We start from the raw sequence: 22,966 nt of genomic DNA, 5'->3' as shown, positions 1-22,966 counted from the left end.
GTATAACGTACAGGAACGATTTGTCCCGAGGGTATCGTCGATATTAGCCCCTACGAGTTCTCCCTTGTTGCAGCAAAACGCGAATTTCTTCCCTCGTTGATTCCATTCTTCCTACGTCAGGTGCCACATGTTTGCTCTTTCACTTTCACGCATAACAAATGTTATCGGATACATTGTTCCTGAGCTCGTTCGATGGAATTAAAAAAAATTGTTTAAAAATATTTTATTAAAAAAAAAAACAAGTATATTAATTCAGCGAAAATTACATAAAGGGGTTAATACTATTGCTTACGCGATGTTATTTGTCAATGTTATTTGTTAATTGATACTTTGGTAAAAGAATATCGCACATCGATAGATAAGAACAATTTATATTTTCTATAAGATATTCCATTATGACATTTCATAATTATATCGCTGGCGAAAATTAAGTACAAGTATCCCATGAGATGGATTAACCGGATTAACGAATATAATCTCGAGCCCCATCATCCGTCTCTGTCTCGAAATAATGTAATTACCGATCGATGGGACTTATTACGTTAAAACTGCAGCTCCGCAGCAATCGTGCTGGGTATAAGCTTATTCAATAACGCTATTGCGATAAGGTTCTGACTTACGAGCTCTGATAAATCGATCGGTGTCTATTTTCTATCCGTCTATTTTCGTTCCGTTAATTGATCTCTGTCGAAGGGGAACGTTTTCCGTCATGCGCTCTCAAGCAAACAATAATAATGGCACTGCAAAGATAGCAATGAACCGACGAACGTTCAATTTCGACTCAACCTTCCATCCTCGCGCACGAATTACGATTAGAAAACAGGTGACGAGTCTTGAGACACGAAAAATATCTTGTTTAAAATCTCACTCCCGTGCACTGAAAAATAATCCACGTACTTTTTTTACATGGAAATGACTCGTTCGAAACTGGAAAAATCACTTGATTATCACTGTAGTTGTTTTTCATATTTTTTTAAGTAAAAATGCATATTAATGGAAAAATATAATATATATGTAAAAAATTACAATTTCGAACAAGTAATTTCCATGTAAAAGTACATGGATTTTTCTCAGTGTATTATTTAAACGCTCTCTTGCGTTGCATTTACATGTAAAAAAAATTCATCGCGTAAGCAAACGTATTAACCCCTTTATATAATTTTCGCCGAATTAATATGCTTGTTTCGTTTTCAATGGGATATTTTTAAATAATTTTTTTTTTAAATCCACGTGCGATCGAACTCATAGGAACAATGTATTCGATAATAATGCAAGGCTATCGCGATTCCTGTTTATTCGTTAATTTGGCTCGTTAATTATTGCGCGTTCTGTCACTCATCGACATCCTTCTGCCAATTACGTTTGTTCAGCTCGTCTCTCCCTCTTCATAGCGCCTTGGCGCATGAAATACTTGAACGTTAAGGCTCAACAGGTGGTATCAGCGAGTCTGCGAGGTGCGGAGTATCTCGTTTCAAGCCGCACACTGTTATTCAAGCTCTATGCGCCTGCTGCGTGCCGTATAATAGTAATTAACGCCGCGAGACTGTTAAAATATCGCCGATATTCCACAGTACGGTCATCGACGCGCACAATAAACACCGAGTATACAATGTACAACTCTGTGGGGAGACCGGAACTTAGTTCACCGAGAACTCGGAAAAGGTTCAAATAAACAACAACGATAGCGCTTATTTTATCTCGCTATGCGGCGAGAAATGTTCATTAGTATGTCGCCCGGGTTTGCGCGTCAGTATTGTACGTTTTACATGAACGGCTCATTCGTTGTTATTTTATCGTATGTGTATTTGAAAAAAAAAAAAAAATATTTTATAATGACCAAGATTTCGTAATGAATTTTACAGTTGTTTATTAACTATTTGGAAAACTTTATGTTGTCTTCGAAATATAACGTAGAAGATTTAGGAAATAATTTCATTATCTTAGAATAAATGTATAATTAAAAGCCAGCGCATATTTTGCGACGAGACACGTCGGATACTTGAACGATTAAATTGATTAAACTTTATTATAGAAAATTCCTTACTTATAAATTAAATTAGCCGCAAGAATCGGTGGCCTTGCGTGATTATATGCACATCTCATCATTGTTTTACGCGATTCGCGACAACTTTCGAGATATGTCGAGATAAAGTACACAAGAGTCGGCACTTATCGCACCACGGGATAGATTTTGCGAATATTCGCCATACTTTGAGTGTTCCCCTATGGTGTTTCGCACAAACAATGTCACCGCGATTATCGAGGAGGAAAATTCTCAGAATAACCTGGAGCGCAGATTTTTCGAGAAAAAACGCCGAAAAATTTGCCGAGAAATTCAGAAAAAAATCCGAGGGATGGAAAACCCAGATGGTTGAGCATCACTGGATATAATTATGACATCTAATTAGGTTTTTAGCGGTTGGGACGACTGGTCCGAGCAGCGGGCTGCTATCCAGGACTCGAGAGTCGGGAGAGGTCCTTTTTTTTCACCCTCTCTCCGAACTTGCTCTCCCTTCCCTACTTCTTCCCTCTTCTCACAATGCTGCGCTCGCCGATAGAGATTCCAAGCGACTTCCTTTGTTTTGTCCCGCGTTCGCCCTTTTTTGCACCGACTGATTCAATCGTGTGGTTCGCTGCCGCGACGACGATATCGCGAACTAGTCTTCGCGAGAAGTCGACCTTGGCTTTCCCGATGGAACGTGATATCGTTCGTTCAATTTTCATCAGCCTCGCGCCCTTTCGGGACGTCCAGAGAGATCATTAGCCGAGAGAGGAGAAAGAATAAAACATCATCGCGGAGATAAGAACAATGAAGTTTAGCCATTAGAGAGAGACAATCCGACTCGGGACGACGATGCATCATCATGACAAGTGCATTGTTTAAATATCAGCTGGATCAGTATCATTGTGGCACGCATTTCTTTCTCCCGCGCGTCTTTATTTCGTACCTATAGACACAGACACGGCGTGTATACGATGCGAGGCACGAAGAGAAGGTGGCGGAGAGAGAAAAGGGAGACTCGACTCCCGGAGGATTAGCATTGGAACGTGAAAAAGTCTCTTGTTAGATGGCGGTGGTACCCGTTCGTTCCGAGACGTCATTAGGGCACGCCACGTGAAGCCGAGAGGCCTCCGAGATCGGGACGCGATAACGGAGGAGCGAAAGGAAGGAGACGAATACGAGCCTCGGAGAGAGGACGAAGAGGGGATGTGAGGGACCCCGGATGGGTCCAGGTGAACGCGGTGTAGAGAAGAGAGAGAGCCGTGGAAGCTGGAGCGATGGAAGAAAGAAAGAGAGAAAAGGGAAGGAAAGACACAGAGGTAAGAGTTGGAGGGAGGAGAAGCATGTCGAGGAAAGAAGAGGATACCGGACGAAGAGTGATTGAGCTGTAGTCGATCTTGCTGTCCTGTCGAAGTCTCGAATGTCTTGATGCCGCGCGCAGTCGAAGATCGAGTTCGCTCTCGATACGCGCGCGAGAGGAGTCCTGCTCGTCTCTACGTCGTTATAACAATAGAGCGTCGTCGTCGGTTCGATCACACATATAGTTGATCTCCCGTAAAACATGCTAGGATGTCTAGCAGAGAAATCTGGAAAATCCGGGCGCATTGTCAGGAAATTTTACCATCTATCTGGAGTTTTTCTACATTCTACATTTGTCTCAATAATTTGACATTTTTTTATAACAATAGAGCGTCGTCGTCGGTTCGATCACACATATAGTTGATCTCCCGCAAAACATGCTAGGATGTCTAGCAGAGAAATCTGGAAAATCCGGGCGCATTGTCAGGAAATTTTACCATCTATCTGGAGTTTTTCTACATTCTACATTTGTCTCAATAATTTGACATTTTTTAAATTTAAATTTTCATTTTAATAAAAATAGTAATTAGCTCTGTTAAATTTAATAATTGTAAACAAAGAAGGGCTATAAGAGCTATTAAACATAATACAGTTGTCAGATGATATTAATAAAATTTATTTAAACGAAATAATAAATACATAAGAAATAAACATTTATGCGAACGTTTCGGCTGACATTTTTTTTTATTTTAACTTTCGAACGTTTTCATTATTGACAAAAATATCTCGAGGATTTCATGATTTAATTGATTTATCATATAGATATATGCAAATTATATATTTGGAAAAAAAATACTAAATAAAAAGGTCAGGGAAAAAATGAATTTCTGATCTTGGAAAATCCGAAAAAGTCGGGGAATTTTTTTCATCGAGTCTACCGGACACCCTGATTCTCGCTTTCGAAAGACGGCAACGAAGCGATCGATCGTGCCGTGGCATCCACTTTTTATTCGTCGCAGGATATCGTTTATCTCGACGTATCTCGGGAAAGCGGAAGATTCTCGAGCGAGATAATCGAAGGTAACTAACGGTGTCGTGAATTAATTTTTTTCCAAAATATAACAACAATATATACTGTAAAAATAAAATTTATTTCGCGCGTTCGATTGGCGCAGCCCTGTAGATTCGAATCGTGCACACGGTGCCCCTCCCCGATAATGTCTCTCTCGGCTCGAGCGCGTATCCTGATATATACCGGCGCACATGTGAAATTCCTGTATCCACACACGCACGCGCACCACCACGTGGCGCGCACGCGGATCTTGTCCGGGGGGTGGGGGAGGGGGAAACTACGGCCGCACGAATATCCTTGCGCAATTTCGCGCGCATCCCGAAGCGGGCGCCTCTTCTTCCTCTTTTTCCCTCGCTTTGAGCTAACGCTGCCGGACGAACGTGAGAGAGACTTGGCACGCCCCTGGTATCTCCGATAATTACAGAGTAGAGCATCCAAATTTATAATGTCCTTGCTAACTATCGGCCACTCCTACGGGATTTAAGAGACGAAGGGGAGGGAGATGAAAAAGGAAGAAATCTGCACGAGGACGGACCTCCTGAACGATGGCGGTCGTCCAACTCTCTCTCTCTCTCGCCTCGGCGTTTCTTTATTAATCGAGTCGGTGAGAGGTCAGCGACTACCGTTTTCGCGCAAAGAACTATATATAGTGATAAGATACTTTCCGATCCATTTGCTTCATTTTCAAATATATATATACCTTTAATCAGCCCCTGCGTCGAGTGTTTCTTCCCAAGCTTTTACAATCGATAATCTGTAAATCGCGGAAGAGAACGCGAACGTTGTCGGACTTAGAGAGACTTAGCCCTCAGACGCGCGATAATCTATCGCAACTCGAGGATCGCGCAAAATTAAATGCGGACGCCCGGTACGTAATATATTGCCGTACGGCGGGCACCTGCTAAGAAAGAAAACTTCACGAAGGTATACGATAAAGAGGAATGATTGTGATCTGAGACTCCGAACGCGATAGAGCCATAGATCATCGTGGCCGGCCCTCGACTCTGCTCTCGCTTCTCTTTCTCTCTCCCTCGGGGGTACCATTCGTGGAGCATCACAATATGTATGTGCAGGGCCGGATCCGACCAATGCGAAAACTCCTCTGCCGATTATTCTTCCAAGCGTTTTTCATAAATTGGCTTTGTAAGCGAATAAGAGCCTATATAGCGTAAAATAAATACCAGTTCTTTTGCTATCCCTTAAGTGCGAATTTCGTAAATTAATCCGTCGATTTATCGGACAATCGTGCGATCACTATAGGAGCGTTCGCGATAATTATGATGTCATCTTGTCTCGCGTAACGATATCTTTCTCCAATGGTCTCGCTAAATCTATTTACAGCCTCGTATCAAGTTACTCCGTTGTTATTCGACCGTGCTTAATTGAACTGTCATATTTTATCGTCGCTTCTTTTCCTATCAAATATTGCATCATGTCGTTATTCGATCAATTTATTGTATTAGTGCCGGCAGATCCGGATCTGTGTTGCGGGAAGATATAACAGATCGGAGCGATCGTGTCTCGAGGAAGAAACGGTCGCTCACATTATGTTGTCGCTGAATCTTGTAGTCGATTCTCGGATCAATGTGAAAAGAACGAGGAATGATTTTTCTAAACTCGCGTACGATGAAGCGTGCATCGCGAGTAATTCGTGGCGACGCAAACTCATCAGACACAAAGACTCCTCTCTCCTTTCTGCGCCGTATAAAACGTCCTTCCATCTTGGTCGCGCGGTCTCTTTTGCCGCTCTTGTTCTCTCTTTTCTTTCTCTCTCTCTCTCTCTTTCTCTGTGTCTTGCCCATGGTGGTGTAACCGACGTTGCCACGTCTACATCGACGATGAGTGGTCGATGGAGAAAGGGCAATGCGATGGAGAAGGTCGTAGGGAGCTGATCGAAGGGAAGAGCCGTTAAGTCGGTAGCATCTGAGAAATGATTGGCGGCAAGCGTGGGCCGAGATTGCTCGTATTCCCCCGCCAAGGTGATACCGGAACCGGAAGCTGTCGATCCGTCCGCGATTCTCGACGCGAACACAATCGGTACGCGCGAGATCGCCGGTGTACACAAAAAGAATTTTCTCTTGGAATTCACCCTGAAAATCGCTAGTGTACGGGGGACTATTGGAAGACTTTTACAAGATTTTCTGATTAATATCTGTTACAATAAGATGTAAAATATGTCGATTAATTTTACTATATATATACACATGAATTAATACTTTTTATTGTGGTAGATATTAATCAGAGAAACTTATAAAATTCTTCCAATATCATATTATCATGATTTTCAGGGTAAATTCAAGAGAAAATTCTCTCCGTGTATAGATAATTTAGTCATCTGGTGCAAAAATAGCAAGTTGGCATAAAATAATTGGAAACGATTGTTCTGGGAATGTATCTTTTTTTTTTTTTTTTTTTCATTAATTTCTTTCGATTTAATTAAAGAAACGTATAAGCTTATTACTTACGTCAGAATGATATGTGTATATCTCTGCAGTATTTTTCAAAAGATCTCAAACGTGCAGGCATGTATAGAAATGACTTTTAATCGGTTTCGGCTTTTAACGCGAGCTACTATGTAAATCCGTTGACGTAAATTCCGCTCGTAAAAATATCCTTGATAAAGAAATGTATTTGAAAAAAATATATTTGCGGACGATCGAGGCTGTCGTAATTTTCGGACGAATTGCACGGACGAGGCGCATATAAATGTAACGCAGAGGGTCCGGGAGTGTTGCAGCCGCGTTAAGATTTCACGACGATAAAGAGGAGAGCAGTATAGTCGCATTCCTGCTAATTGACTTTCTCGGCGCGCGAAACCGCCGAAAGTATTTCAAATCGCGGAGCGAGAGAACGAGAGAAAAGAGGGAGCGTCGTTCGTTCGGGACTGCGTGATTAAGAAACCGCTGGTATATACCGAGGATATGGTCCTCGTAAAGGTGCAGCACAGGGAAGCGCCGAGTCTCGAGAGAAGACTTCGGGGACCCGGCGCAAAAACAGGCCCGGCGAACCGTTGTAAAATCGTTTCGCGTGCAGGGATGCACCTATACAGGGATTCCTCGCGACGTGTCCCCGAGAACGTCATCTCGAAATCAAACGGAGAGATGATCACACATGTACATATACAGGGTGTCTGACATAAAGTGTCACAGCGAAATTATACATTTGCCATCATGTATCTTTATAACTGAACCTTACATTAAAATTAAGTAAACTCTACTTGAAATTAATTGGAGAATGTGGTTTTGTTAATATTTTATTTCCACGAGGCTCAGTTTGCGAGAAACTCTTTATTTTCAATCTTTTATAACTCGAAAATGATTGACGCCTCAATATTTTTGCCGAGAAAAATTTGTCTCCCAATAACAACAGGGTGTGTCTAGCGATCAGTCAGAATTTTGCTATTTATCTGGATTTTTTCACATTTCATATTCTACATTTGTCTCAATAATGTGAAATTTTGTTCGTTAATTTATATGTTTATCGTCGTGTTACATCGTGTAAATTATATATTTGGAAAAAACAATACTAAAAAATCAGGAAAAAAGTCAGGGAATTTTTCATCGAGTCTGGACACCTTGAACAATAACCACTTGTATATTTTCGATGTGACACCTTATGTCAGACACCCTGTATATATATATATATATATATATGAATTTTTCCCTTCATCCCCATTAAAGACGAAGATGTTCGCAAAAGTATTAGCAAAGGGAATTTTTCATCGAGTCTAGACACCTTGAACAATAACTACTTGTATATTTTCGATGTGACACCTTATGTCAGACACCCTGTATATATATATATATATGAATTTTTTTTTTTTATATATATGAATTTTTCCCTTCATCCCCATTAAAGACGAAGATGTTCGCAAAAGTATTAGCAAAGGGAATTTTTCATCGAGTCTAGACACCTTGAAAAATTCCCTTTGCTAATACTTTTGCGAACATCTTCGTCTTTAATGGGGAAAAATTCATACCGATCTATTTGTATATATATATATATATATATATATATATATATATACTTTTGCGAACATCTTCGTCTTTAATGGGGAAAAATTCATACCGATCTATTTGTATATATATATATATATATATATATATATATATATACACACAAATAGATCGGTATGAATTTTTTCCTTCATCCCCATTAAAGACGAAGACGTTCGCAAAAGTCGGACTGCTTGTCAATGCGAGAAAACAAAGCGGATGATGGAACACCGAGAGTACCGCACAGGAGGAAGACACACGAACTCCGGTCACGCGCAGCGGTTGTAATCACGTCAGCGCGGTACCCTGCTTCCTTGATTGGACCGTGGGTCTCCCTTTCTGCTTTTTTCCCCGTCTCTCTGTCCTTCTCTTTCACGCGCGAGCAAACGCGCGTATACACACGCGCAAATGTCGGTCGGTCAGAGTCGGCTCCTCTGTGTACTTCTCCCTTTCCGCGTTTGCACTGCGCCCACCCTCGCTCTTTGTTTCTCTCTTTCTCTCGCGTTATCCCGCTGGAAGCCGTCGTGCACAAATGAGGTTGTCGCGTCAGCGAGCTGCTGGGAAGGGACGAGTTTCCTTTTTCTTCCTTCGTCCTACGTTCGCCCGATATTTCTCCCTTTTGTCCTTTTTCTCTTATACGACATCGCGACAGCTTCGTTGCTCCGGCTGGACCGCGATGCTTCGTCATTCATTCCTCTTCTTCTTTACGTGGTCCGATTCTTCTCGGGATCGGTGAAACTTGCACGGCGAGGCGAGAAGTCTTTATGCACGATAATGTTTATAAGCGCGATATCAGATGCGAGGGTTACTTCGAGCCTCCTTTCTTCGTTCGATAACACGTTGCCCTTCAATCAAATTCGGGGGGAACGTATCACTTTATAGCGGAATCCGAATGTAATCTCGAAATTTGTCTCGTAAGGGAAACATCGAAAGGTCATAAATACATGTCCGGAGGCGCGAGATATTCACGCATACCGCGGATACCGAATGCAGTGTGCTACGATTTTATGACGGGCCACCATAAAACGCGGATGTATTACAACTCGGGTAGTCCCTGTAGGTGTGTAACAGGGATGAGGAAAAGAAAGAGAGAGAGAGAAGGAGCGAAATAAAATGGAAAAGATATCCGGGAACGGCTACACGCGAACAACTTTATTATTTTCAACATGTTACGACATCAGCGTAAAAGATTCTGAGCTCTCTGTTAAAGAAGGACAGAGAGTATAATGTAAGAGAGAGGGAAAAATATACGACTTTTCGTAAAATGAACGAACGGAATTCGGGTTCCAATCCAGTCGTATATATTAATTAAACTTGCGATTGAAATTTCGATGTTAATCTACGCGTGAAAACCTTTTTCAGATAGCTTTTCTAATTGCTATGGCTCTGAGAGATTCTTTGCGCATTGAGGGCTATTTAAAGTCACTCGTAATATAATAATTTAAAAGTCACAATCTCGTACGACGGCGTCCACTCAGAACTTTTGGAAACCCTGCATTACACGTATGATTAAGGGTATAGTCGCGCATGCATGATGAAGATCTTTAGCGATTCACGCGATGGGGAACGTGCACGCAAGTTGACGTTGCTGATTCTTTCGGTTGTGTATATTATAGTCGTTAAAAAATTCGTCGGGTATTTTCAATTCATACCGAATCGATCGCGAACCATATCGTGTTATATAAAATCGAGATACGTTGCGTGCGCAGATATTTGCTGCAACTAAAGGAGGTTAAAGAGGACTTACTTTCTTTGTCGAGCGGTTAAAAAGAGAACAAAAGGTGCGAAAGGCGGGGGAGAGAAAGAGAGAGAATGTCTGCGAGAAGAGGGAGACTGGGTGCAACCCAACTACGAGTATTATGCATAAACGCGAGATTGGCCCTCATTACCGGCACGCAGCTGCTTCCAGGCTAATAAGCCGTCACAGCTTCTGTGCAAACGCGCCTCGATGCAAATGGTAACTCGCCGAGATACTCCGCTCCCGGGAGGAAGAGAAGATCGTTCGGACAGTGTACTAATGAGCGAGAGAGAACGAAGACAGATGGACGGGACAGAGTCGCGAGGAATCTCGGGAAACGTATATATCGTTTAAAGGATCTTTATAAAGGAGCGCCACGCGCGGCGAAGAAGGCCTTATTCCGGATTCTCTTTCTTCGATTTATACGTCACATCATTCCAGGGAAATCTTGGAAAACTGGACATTGTCAGGGAATTTTACTATTTAAATATGATGTTTTTTAAATCGGCCAACAGAGCCAAAACTCGAAAAATTTATTATTCGGAACTGTATCTCTTGGTTTGAGATCACTAAGTTCCATGTATAAATTAATCTCAAAATTTACATATGGAGAATAATTAATTTTTCGTGCTTTATCTCTGTTGGCCGATTTAAACAACATCATATTTATATTCTTAATATTGAGAGCCGATAAAAATATTTCTTTCTAATTTTATTATTTATCTGGATTTTTTCACATTATTCTACATTTGTCTCAATAATTTGACATTTTTACAGTGTGTTCGTTAATTTATATTTCCGTCGTCGTGTTATTTTATTTCAATCTGCTTTAGAGACAAAACTAAAAAATTTGATATAAATAAAAAGGTGATTATTCAAATAGTTTATAGTGACATGCTTGTTTCGATTATCGCGTACATAATGTTCATGATTTAACATTTAATGAATTTATCGTATAGATATATTCAGATTATATATTTGGAAAAAATAATACAGGAAAAATTTCTGGTTTTGGAAAATCTCTGAAAAGTCAGGGAATTTTTTTGATTAAGTCTGCTGGACATCCTGTTACAGAAATTTCATTTCGCAAGCGAGCACAATTTTTTTTCTTGCTCGCGCTTCGATGATCTACTTCTCGATAATGTACGTCCTTCCGCCCACGAAGAATTCCCGATACGGTTAAAAGGAGATAGGCCGAGAAGGCGTAGGAGGCGCGCGTTATCCCGAAAGTTTAGTGGCTGACGCGGGGCAGCGAGAAACCGGTAGTAAAGTTATTCAGCGGAGAAAATAAGAAGGAAGAAAGAGAGAGAGAGAAGAGCTGGACAGTATCCGAGTATACCCGAGTACCCGAGCGATCTTCACAGATAAGAGGCAAAAGGTGTAACTTACTAGGCCTCCATACTCCGATACACATATATACATACATACACATATATATATATAGCCTTTATATATTCACGGGCCTCCCTTCCGCGTGTGTATTCTTCTCTCGTCTCTTTTATCTCCGCTCTCTCCTGCACGTCCGTATTTCTCCTTTTCACTCGTTCTCTTCGGGATCTCCTAAACCTTGCCGTGGTTATTATACGTTAGACTTATAAACCCTTGGAATATGTAACGAGTATATACAAAGACTGGTGCGTGCGAACGATATAATATAAGGGCTTCAAAAAATACGCTGTCAGATGCACGAGATAAAGACAATGGGCTCCCTTGCTTTAAATCGCAATTAATGCCGTGACGTGAATTACTTAACAGTCCTTATTCGATTTATTAATATTTTATTCGTGTAAAAAAAAATTTGTGAAACGCACATAAGCTGAAACTCTTCTTCGATGTTTCCAGAGAATCTTGTAGATAACGAGAAATTTACTAATCGATTGAAATTAATTATAATTAATGTCACGGTTAGAAGTATATGTCTTTATTTCGCGTTCAATCAATTTTTTTTGAAGCCCGACAAAGTTATAATATACAATCTTCTCGTAATTTACATTTGTAGAACTACAGGTTTTCAAGACTAAATGTATACTTTTTTACACGTGTTTTTTTTAACGAAGGTGGTAATAAAGAAGCAAACGGAGATTGAAATTTAATAAAGAAATATAGAAATGATAGCAGGACAAGAAAAACTGTTTTAACATATTATTTGTACAAAATGCTTCATTTTGCTGAATACGTTGTTATGGAAATTCAGGATGAAAAAAATGTCACATCTTTTGTATCGTATAATTTGATCGAGAAAGATATCTTGATTTAAAAAATATATATTAACATCGGATTAAAAGGTTTTTTTTAATATTATAAAAACAGAAGTCTGCTGCCTCTATTCACGTGTATATAGTTACCTTTCGAAGCAACGTTTCAATAAGCGCGATGGCGCAGTAGCAATTGCAGTGCCTACACGTTAATAAATCGTAGACAGGTGTTCGAGAGAAGAACCGTGAAGCGTACCGAAGCGCCGCTCGATAGCGAATCGCAAAGTGAACCGTATAGAATCATATCGCGGATGTTGTTTCCAGGACGAGTAAAAAACGCCCCTCTTTCTCCAGCCATTAAGATTTCAAATATATCGGGAGACGTCAGCGACGAACGCGAGATAATCAGGATGTCTAGCGGTCAGGGAAATCTGGAAAACCGGACATTGTCAGGGAATTTTATCAATCTGGAATTGTTAGGAAATTTTACGATTTATCTGGATTTTTTCACATTATTCTACATTTGTCTCAATAATTTGACATTTTTTATTAAATAAATATAAACTTTTTCCTTGACTTCCAGCACGCTAATTTTCTCTGTTAAAAATCGATTCATCTACCGCGTGTTCGTCAATTTATTTTGATTTCAATGTGTTTATAGAGCCACACTAAAAAATTTGATATAATATAAATAAAACAGGTAATTATTTTAATAGTTTATAATGACATATTTGTTTCGATTATCGTACATAATGCAGATTGTACAATTGATTTAAATTTTGGTTTTGACTTTCGAACCTTTTCATTGTTGACGAAAATATCTCAAGGATTTCATGATGTAACATTTAATTGATTTATCATATAGATATATGCAAATGATATATATTTGGAAAAAATAACACTAAAAAGTCAGGGAAAAAAATGAATTTCTGGTCTTGGAAAATCTGAAAAGATGAATTGTTTTCATTGAGTCTAGACACTCTGAACATGAAATAATGGCAGTTTCGACTAATTTTCGTTAAAGCAAAGATCTGTACGCGATGCAAGTGGACCGTCTTCATTTAGGAGCGGTTCAAGGTCTCGGAGGTGATCGTCCTCGCCCGTAACAATTAGTCGGTAGACGAAGGAGGATGCAACTCGTTGCGCCCAGGTTGCTGCTTCGTTGTTCGTGCGATCACGTGCTGGATCTCCCGAAAATTGACCATCTGCCGGAATAACGACTTAATTTGCCCGGGACTCTCTCTCCTTAGCCCGCAGCCAAGGTGGCGATCGCGTCCGTTTCTTGGAAGCGTTCTCTCCTTTCGTTGGCATGCCGTCGAAACGAGTCACTAATGCCGCATTCGCTTATCGGCTACTATACAGCTTCATTTTGAAAGATTTTTTCAAATCCGTTCAAGTTCGACATTTCGCGTTCGAGATTGCTGGAAACAGGTTGTAAGAGGCTTTCGCGTTTCATTAATCAACGACAGAGAGCGTGAAATAATCTCTTTTTATGGATAGTTTTATGAATTTAAAAAAATATAATTTTATTGCATATATGGATTTGTACTTTTGTACACATGTTCTTTTAAGTTAAGAACATTATAATAATGTTTGTTGCTATGCAACGCTCTGGGCAATGTATCGAGGGTCAGTGTTTTGAGAAAAAAATGGACCTCACACACACACACACACACACACGCGTATATCCTTATTATAACCGGAAGAAAGTAATTCACGATCATTTTTACGGCCGTAAATCTTGAGCGGCTTAGTAAAAATTTCAGACAGATGGACGGACGCTCAACATTATATTATCTCTGTAATTTCGGCTTTCGAGTAATTTTTAATCTGTCAAAGAATTTTCTTTTCGCATTTTCTCAACTAAATTTTCTTCTTTCTCTCTGTTCCAGGTGAGTACCCATTCGGTTTACAAATTCTATGGAATAATTATTTGTGACTTCGACTGACGGTGAGTAACGCAATTGCTTTCTCAAAGAGTTTATCGCTCGGGAAGCTTATTTAAAACATGAACGAGAAAAATGAAAGGGAATGAGCATCTTCAGAAAAGCGGATGCTACTATAAACGTTTCACGGCCGATCTGGCTTTATATATTTACATCGGTATAGGATTAGACACGGGTGCGTCTAGCAACACCTTCTTACGTCACTGTCACTTTAATTCTCGTTTCTTCACGCACGTAATCACCATCGCGCGAGCTCATGGTATACGCGTATCTTATCCCGACGATAATCCTTTATCGCTAAAGAGCCGGAGAATCGTAGGCAGATACGAATGCGATTTTCAAAACCTGTTATGGTCGTTCCGGAGCCTCCATGGTGGTCTACAATTGCAGTAATAACTCAATTATCCTCTCTGGGCTTCGTACCCGCCTATCTGCCTCTTTTACTCTCAAATCTTTCACTCTCCGTCCTTCCCTCGTCGCTGTCTCCTTCTCGCACCTTTTCTTCCTCTCTCTCTCTCTCTTTTTCCGTCTTTCTCTCGCGGTCTCCTCCCTTGCGGTTTCTTCCTCCTTTTACCTCGATCCGATCTCCGCCACCCTCCTCTCTTGTGGAGCATAATAAACCCTTCGATCCCATCACGATCTTTCCATCCACATATTATTAGGGCTTGCACACACGCCGGCAGTTCGGCCCCGACTATCGTTCGTCGTATGCGGACTAGAATCGTTGCTTCACGATTAGCTCTCGCGAATCGCGGAAAATCCTGTCATCTCTTTATTTATTCTTTTCGTAATTTAATATTAAATTATTCAAACGGAACTTTAATCGCAATTATATATGTATAGAGTGTATATATATATATACATATAATTATTGATAAAAATCGCGCAGATTAAACGCGGCAAATTGCACGAGTTAATCAATTGTTTTGCAAATGTGAGCATGATAGAATCTGAAAAATTGACAACTCGTGATTTTCTCACATTTTTTTCTCGAAAAGTTGATTTTGACATTGCTGATCGCGAAGGAGAGAGCTTTCGACGCGGATTAAATCGTTATCCATCGCGATTATAGATTCGTCAACGTGGTCCCACTGTCGTCTCATCCCGATGAGATATTTTCTCGTCTTACTATGACTATGGGGAAGGAAATCCTGTGTAGATAGACGAAAAAGGGAGACAGATAAGACGAAGAGAGAGATTGAAACGAAAGAAAGGCAACGTGGTACCCCGTGCCGGAGGCACCACGAGTTCGGTCCGAACTAGAGGGGTTAAGCCAAAGCTCCATCGATCATGGGATCCGGCCAGTCCACGATCCCGTGACTCTGACCATAAAGCCCCGTAAGACGCGCGCTGAGAAGGAGTGCGAGCGAGAGCGGGATAAAAGGAAAAAGGGTGGGAAGAGAGGGATAGATGGAGAACGAGTTGGATCCTGTAACCGTGAACTCTGCACGCGGCTTTATGGCGGTACGACGACGTAGAATTACCCCCGTCGTAAGCAGGTATATACTTAAATCTCGCGCGCATGCATGTAAGTCGCGCACGAAATTACGTTCTTGCGCGGACGAGATCAAGATTGTGGAAAATCGCGTCTTCCTCGCGAACGAGAGGGTTGGAATTCGTTCGCGAGAATCTCTCGTATTCATGTTAAACCGACGCTCGTCTCTGTATCGATTGAAAATTCGTAAGAAATTTTGAAAGGAAGCACGACTTGTAATACTCTTTTCATTGTAAAATATATATATCGACACTCTTTCCGATTATCGCCTTTATTAGCTATTGACAGGTGTGCGAGAGGGTTTAAATTATTTAGCGACCCTTGCTGGAATTGACTGCGCGCGCGAAAACATGAGCACATTAAATGACAAGAGTCACGCAACGTGGAATCAAGCGTCAGCCTCTCAACGTATATCAAGATCACTAATGTAATATAAAGTAATTCGGGAGACCGATTTAAAGCATAACCGGATAAAAAACAAGTAGTCGTTTGCAAAAGAATTATGCGACATCTGTCCGTCGACCACGTAGAAAAAGTTTCTCATTTTTTGCGCAAATTTCAAAATTCGTGAAAGAATGCAAAAAAAAAATCGCAACATCTCTTTCGGCAAAGGGGAATCGAATGCTCAATCACGCGATTCTTTCCTCGATGCTTCCCTTCTGTCATCATCGGAAAGATAGCTTACTCCCTTTCTTCCTTCCTTCCTTCTCTTATCCTCCCTTCTTTCTCTACCCGATTTGTACCTTCGCCCTCGGCCGGTTCTCTCTCTCGTTCTCCTTCTTCCTTGCCAAACCAATCTTCCATCCCTGAAGTAAGACATTGAGGCACCTGCTAGAGTCCAGCTCAATCAGGGAGTATAGCGTGTCGGCACCCAGGCAGAAGACGGTAGTGGGAGAGCTTGCATGGTATACCGTGGAACTGTATCCGGACGGAGCAGGGGCCCTCGACCGACTGGGTGGTCCTACCGCTTCAGTTGTGTTCCGACGCGCTTCAAGCCAACACTACGAACACTATTTCTGATCCGCCGGCGTCTGCCGTCCGGCGCGGCCGACCTATCGAGGTAACCTCGCAGATTATATACCGGTTCCGTCGACGCTCGGTAGCGTCGATCGATCGATCTCTTCGATTATCGACGATCTGTGCACGCGCGAGCATTTCTGCCCAGTTCGACACCTTCCTTCCCTGCAACCTTCGTGACTGTATTCTAATCATTTTGACTGACAACGCTGCGCAACTTCTTCGTCTCTGTCCTTAAGAAAGTATTATTCTTTCGAAAGAAAAATAATTCAATTCTCGTGTTTATTATAGTTGCCGAATCTCGAGACAAGTTGATTTTCAGAAAAAGTGAATAGATAACAACAACAGTTAATAATTGTAGGATGACTCTTGATATATTAGACTTGATGTACGAACAGCAGTGAGTGATTATTTATTTATGATAGATTATATATCTGTGTACCGTGGATTTCTTCGGAGGGACCTATCGAAAAGATAAAGATAGCGCGTCGTTGAAAATTCCACGTGACTAACACCGGAAATGCCGGACGAATCTCGGGAAAAATCGATAGAAAAGATAAACGACGAGGATAATTTTTTTTCCTTTAAGCGAAACAACTTGATAGAGCAAAGTGCGAAGAAAGAGAGGAGAAAGATATAAGAAACGATAACGACAAGGTGGTGCGGGATGTAATCAAATGCAGGTTTATTTAGAACGGCTTTGATAAAGTGGTTAGTGCGAAAGCGTGGATCGGGCCAATCATACCTGATTGCCTGGACGTGAGTTGTGCGAACCAAGAGAGAAGAGGAGAAGGAGGGGGTGAAGAAAGAAGGGAAGGGGGAGAGAGAGAGAGGCTAGTTCGTCCACAACACTGTGGCTCGTTGCGCACGTTGGAATGAAGACGTCTCGTGTCGGTGAATGTTACGTGCCACGTGATTCGTAGTAGCATTTCCTGTTCTCATTTTGGGCAATCGCACGTGTTTTCGCCAAACTTTCGACAAATCGTATTATGACTCGCTTGATATACTAGGACGACTGTAATTTCGGTGCAAGGTGAGTTTACATCGTACTTGTTTGTTCAATTTTGTCTTTGTCTTGATTTTCGAAAGAGACGTTCGAAATTTCATCACAATGGAATAAAAATATAATGGTATCATTTTGTTGGATTAACAAAAATTCTGTTCGAAAATGGACGAAACGGAATTCTGGTTGGATCTACCAGAATTCCTTTTAATACAACAAATATCTTGTTTGCACCAACAAACTGATTTGTTGTACAAACAAGATGCTTGTTACATTAAAAGGAATTCTGGTAGATTCAACTAGTAATTCCGTTTCGTCCATTTTCGAACAGAATTTTTGTTAATCCAACAAAATTTTTTTTCCAGTGTAACGAGACATTTGAATTAATCGTAGTATGAGATGCTGAAATCGCGTATTATTTACTTAAAGGAACAATGAATAATTTCGTTATGGAAAAACAGAACGCGGTTGAAACATATCTATATAGAAAGGAATTCGTTGCAATCGTATTTCTTGTCTTTTTTGGGGGAATTTTCCGGCAAGGATCTTCCTGAAGGTTTTACAATTCCGGACCCTCAAACCCAGGTATGCGACCGTAGCTATTCATCGTTTCTTCTTATTCTTCCCAAGAAGTTTCACTGACGTGTCTAGGCTCTACGGAAACGCCTAATTCCTAATTCCTATTCCCTCGTCGCTACATTACTACGAAGTTTTGTGGTTAAAGGCCAGCTTTCGCCGCTTTTTTTTTTGAATACGCGACCCCAGTTCTGGAACAAGAAGTATCTTTATTATTGTCATGGAGATGTTTCGACCGTAAAGAGTTTGCCACGGAGCGTCGTGTTGATGTCGAATTCTGTTCTCAACTTCCATCGTGTTTACCAGGAATTTCTGTTTCGAATTTTTACTGAAACTTATTTTAATAATTCATAATGCATTAATATGTTTCAATATTGTATTATATATTACGCAAACGAATACAAACTGTTAGATTTACAATTAATAGAAAAAGAAGATCAATGCGAAAAAATACTATACGAAAACATAAATGTTTCAAAAACACAATACAAATATTTCTTTTCATAATACAACTGTCGAAACCGATGGTTAAAAGAAATCAAGCTTATAAGATAGAAAAAAATATTCTTTACAAATTATATTTACATAAATAAGAAAAATTCAAAAATATAATGTTGGTTAGGATTCTGTCTCTTTCATATATTATTTTCTATTATATCGATTATTTCTTTTCTTTTCACGTGGTCTTTTACATGTATAATTTTTCTTCCCAAATACTTAGGCGCATTACTTCTACTTCTTTTATTTTGGACTTTCGCTTTAGATCTCTCTCTCTCTCTCTCTTTTCGAAACCTGCTGACAAGACACTTCTCGTCACTTCTGTCCGGTCACATATTTCTCTTTGAAAATACAAATCTCTTTTCATTATCTATTCAATGGATAATCTTTCGCAACTTGCAATTTTTCTTCCTTAGGAAACAGGTACACAAAACCAACAATCGCACGACCCACAAACTCCCGTAGACCTTTCTTTTCTCCTTCGGTAAAAAGAAAAAAAATCTCACGCGCCGGATTGAAGGTCAAACGATCAGTCATATAATCAAAAACCTATCCGAGTCCCCCGAGAGACAAGTAAGAGACGACCATGAGCTCTCCTCGTACAGGCGCATCGCGAACGTTTCGTCCCGTAATGGAGGAACCGCTGGTGGCAAGAGGCTATCGTACAGACGGACGGATACAACACGCGGAGAGAGAACCAGTTCTCTCATTTCATTGCGTTCGTTGTCCGATAATGACGCATAGCACGGCGAGAGCACTGCGTGCGGCGCATAACGCGCGTGTGAAAGCAGCCGCGACGCGCAAGAGCAAACACTACACACCAAAGTGTGTTCCCTTCGCATAGGTAGGTCCTCCCACGTGAACCCCGAGTATAAATAATCGGAGAGGATATAGCGAGAGAATTATCCCCGCGCGTCGGGATACCGCGGGGCCGCTAATTTACGGCAATCACGCGGGATTTTCGCAGCGAGGATGCAAGAGAGATCCTTAACGAGGACCGTTCGACAGCGCTCGTTACGCGATTACCGACGTTTTCATAAGATTGAATTTGCGCGCCGCTGCTGCAGACGGACGGACTGATAGAAAGGGAGAAACGCGTCGGAATTATATATCCTTTCTTATTCTTTGTGTGTATATAATAATAGTCTGTATTTACACGCGAGCAGTCCCGCAAACACGAAACGGATGTAAAAATTGACACTTGAGAGCGCTGGCTGCTTAAGTGAAATGATATCTCATTAAATCGTAGAAATAATGTGTTGTCACGTTCTCGCGTGCGATATAATTACTCCACTATTATAACGTTTTTCATTCATAAATAATATATACCATTCTAGTTTAATGTGTAAAAAAAACTCGTCGAGATCGCCGTCATTAAGCTTAAATCCAGAGAACAACGAATTTTGATGTTAATCACGTGAATAATGATTTTATCCGTAAATTATATACCATGTGCGAACAATTATATGATTATATTTAGTCTTTCAATGATATAGCTGATGTTTTTGGTAATGAGTTGCAGTCGCGACGCAATCTTAATTAAATTTTTATCGACGAAAGAAATCTCAACTTTGTTAAAAAAAAGCGCACCGCCATTTTCCGGAACACCTTGTATAGGCACGCGCGCATATAAGCATGTAAAGTACACTCTTAACTCGTGCAAGATATACGACGATCGGCGCCGTGTGTTGCTCCAGTAATTAGCGAACGCTTCGTCCGCGTAGATGTTAATAGATACATCTAATATGGCTATAAATCAGCGAGATAACGTTAACCGTCAAGAATTATGTTGCACCGAGAATATAAAGCAACTAAAGCGCAGGGCGCAGGTGATCGATAACAAAACTTGCTTATCCTTCTCGAAGTGTTCTCTTATCGTTAATGCGTTCGTGTTTTATTTAAAAATAATTTCTTCTTATTAATTAACATTAATTTAATTCAAATATAAATATTCATTTTGCACTTATTTTATCAAGATTTTTCTTCGTATCGACGCCTCTGTCATGCCGAAGTAATTGAGTATAAATAATGATGTGAAGAAGCTAACGCAAGAAATTTTAGATGTATCTAAATCATTTAAAAATATTTTCAGTTACTTAATTATTTTACAATCGCGAGAGGTATTTAAATAAAGAACAAAACTTGCTTATCTTTCTCGAAGTGTTCTCTTATCGTTAATGCGCTCGTGTTTTATTTAAAAATAATTTCTTCTTATTAATTAACATTAATTTAATTCAAATATAAATATTCATTTTGCACTTATTTTATCAAGATTTTTCTTCGTATCGACGCCTCTGTCATGCCGAAGTAATTAAGTCTAAATAATGATGTGAAGAAACTAACGCAAGAAATTTTAGATGTATCTAAATCATTTAAAAATATTTTCAGTTACTTAATTATTTTACAATCGCGAGAGGTATTTAAATAAAGAACAAAACTTGCTTATCTTTCTCGAAGTGTTCTCTTATCGTTAATGCGCTCGTGTTTTATTTAAAAATAATTTCTTCTTATTAATTAACATTAATTTAATTCAAATATAAATATTCATTTTGCACTTATTTTATCAAGATTTTTCTTCGTATCGACGCCTCTGTCATGCCGAAGTAATTGAGTATAAATAATGATGTGAAGAAGCTAACGCAAGAAATTTTAGATGTATCTAAATCATTTAAAAATATTTTCAGTTACTTAATTATTTTACAATCGCGAGAGGTATTTAAATAAAGAATCAAAGCTGTCAGAAATTTGACGTTATATCGAGACATGACATGACAAATAGCGATCGAAATAGCCGATAAAGACGCATTGTTGCATTTGGGTAGGGCATATATTGTGCAACGGAAACAAAAAGCGTGCAAGCGTTCTTTTTTTTTTTATCGATCGGTCGATTGATCGCGAATCTGAAGATTTAACATGTATTTACGCCCGTCGTGCCGGAGAATCCGCAATGACTTTATTCGCAAGCAATCATAACGTAATTCACAGTTGCAATCGTGCGGTGGGCAAAACGAACGATCGAGCTTACTCTCTCTCTCTCTCTTTCTTTCTACATCGCAGCTACGAGATTTCGATCGGTCGGAGGGAAGAGAAAGAAGGTTCAGCTACGTGATCAAATCCGATTCTCTGTGGCGATCATAACTCGAAACCGATCGATCCGATGTAATTGAACTTGAATGCTAGGCTATCACGAGAAAGCGAGTACTACCATATAATGACTGATAATGAGAGGGTAATTCACAGAAAGTCGTTTGCGAATCGCGACCATTATAGAGCTTTTCGTGTGTATCGCGACAGATTAACTCGTTTGGCTCGGTTTCCAAATTCGCTATCTCCTCTGGCGCTACTCCGTAATGATTATATAATGGTGAAATGAAAATTCGCGGAATACGTAAAGAATCGAGCGAGATTGTCTCTCAGGCGACTCTTTTTCATTATTACATCGCGTGCATATACATAGTAAGTTTTTCGAGTTACGAAACTTAGATCTGTGAACTTGGCATCCCGAAATTAATATGGCATTAGATTGTCCATAATTTGTTCATATTAAAATAAAAAAGATTTGAACAAATTTTATCATGAGCATCCATAGATGCACCTTTCTTTATAATTTTTAAATAATCGCACTTAGGAATGCTTATATGATGAAATGATTGTTGACTTTTTTTTATAGACAAATTGCGGATAATGCCATATCAATTTAGTTAAAAATTCGCATTTTGAGGTGCCAACCTTCACAGACCTAAGAAACTTGAAGGGAAAAAATTAAGATTTTCAATAATTATTATCTCAATAAAATGGATTCGTAATAATTATATATTATTGATAATATTTTTCCCTAAAATATTAAAGGCACAATTTGTTTTAAAGAGAAAAAATGTATTTATATAAACGAATAGCTTGCTTTCCAATATAATAAAAAAATGGCATTTATCGAGAATGTCTGACGATGTTAGGTGTTTCTGGAGGGAGATGCAATTGTGTTTTTCGGGGCGACAAAGAGCGCCGAGCCGATCCTGAAGGAGCGCGACGAGTTGTTTGCTCTCGCTCGGATTTTATGGCTCCGACAGGCCAGGCCGGACAATTACTGGCTGTTACTCCGAGACTGTGCGTTCTGGCAAAATGACGGCAAA

The 22,966-nt window shown here is 40.0% G+C and overlaps 1 protein-coding gene across 1 annotated transcript in view; it reads left to right on the top strand.

Moving 5' to 3' along the window:
* ci (transcriptional activator cubitus interruptus) overlaps positions 1-22,966 on the top strand; it is a 93,259-nt gene that overhangs the window by 33,728 nt on the left and 36,565 nt on the right. The window lies entirely within an intron of this gene.

This window comes from Nylanderia fulva, unplaced genomic scaffold (genome assembly GCF_048542155.1).
Source record: "Nylanderia fulva isolate GAGA-0341 unplaced genomic scaffold, ASM4854215v1 Scaffold11, whole genome shotgun sequence".
NCBI lineage: Eukaryota > Metazoa > Arthropoda > Insecta > Hymenoptera > Formicidae > Nylanderia > Nylanderia fulva.
Note: the sequence above shows the minus strand (reverse complement) of the source record. Positions and strands in the feature narration are given on the sequence as shown.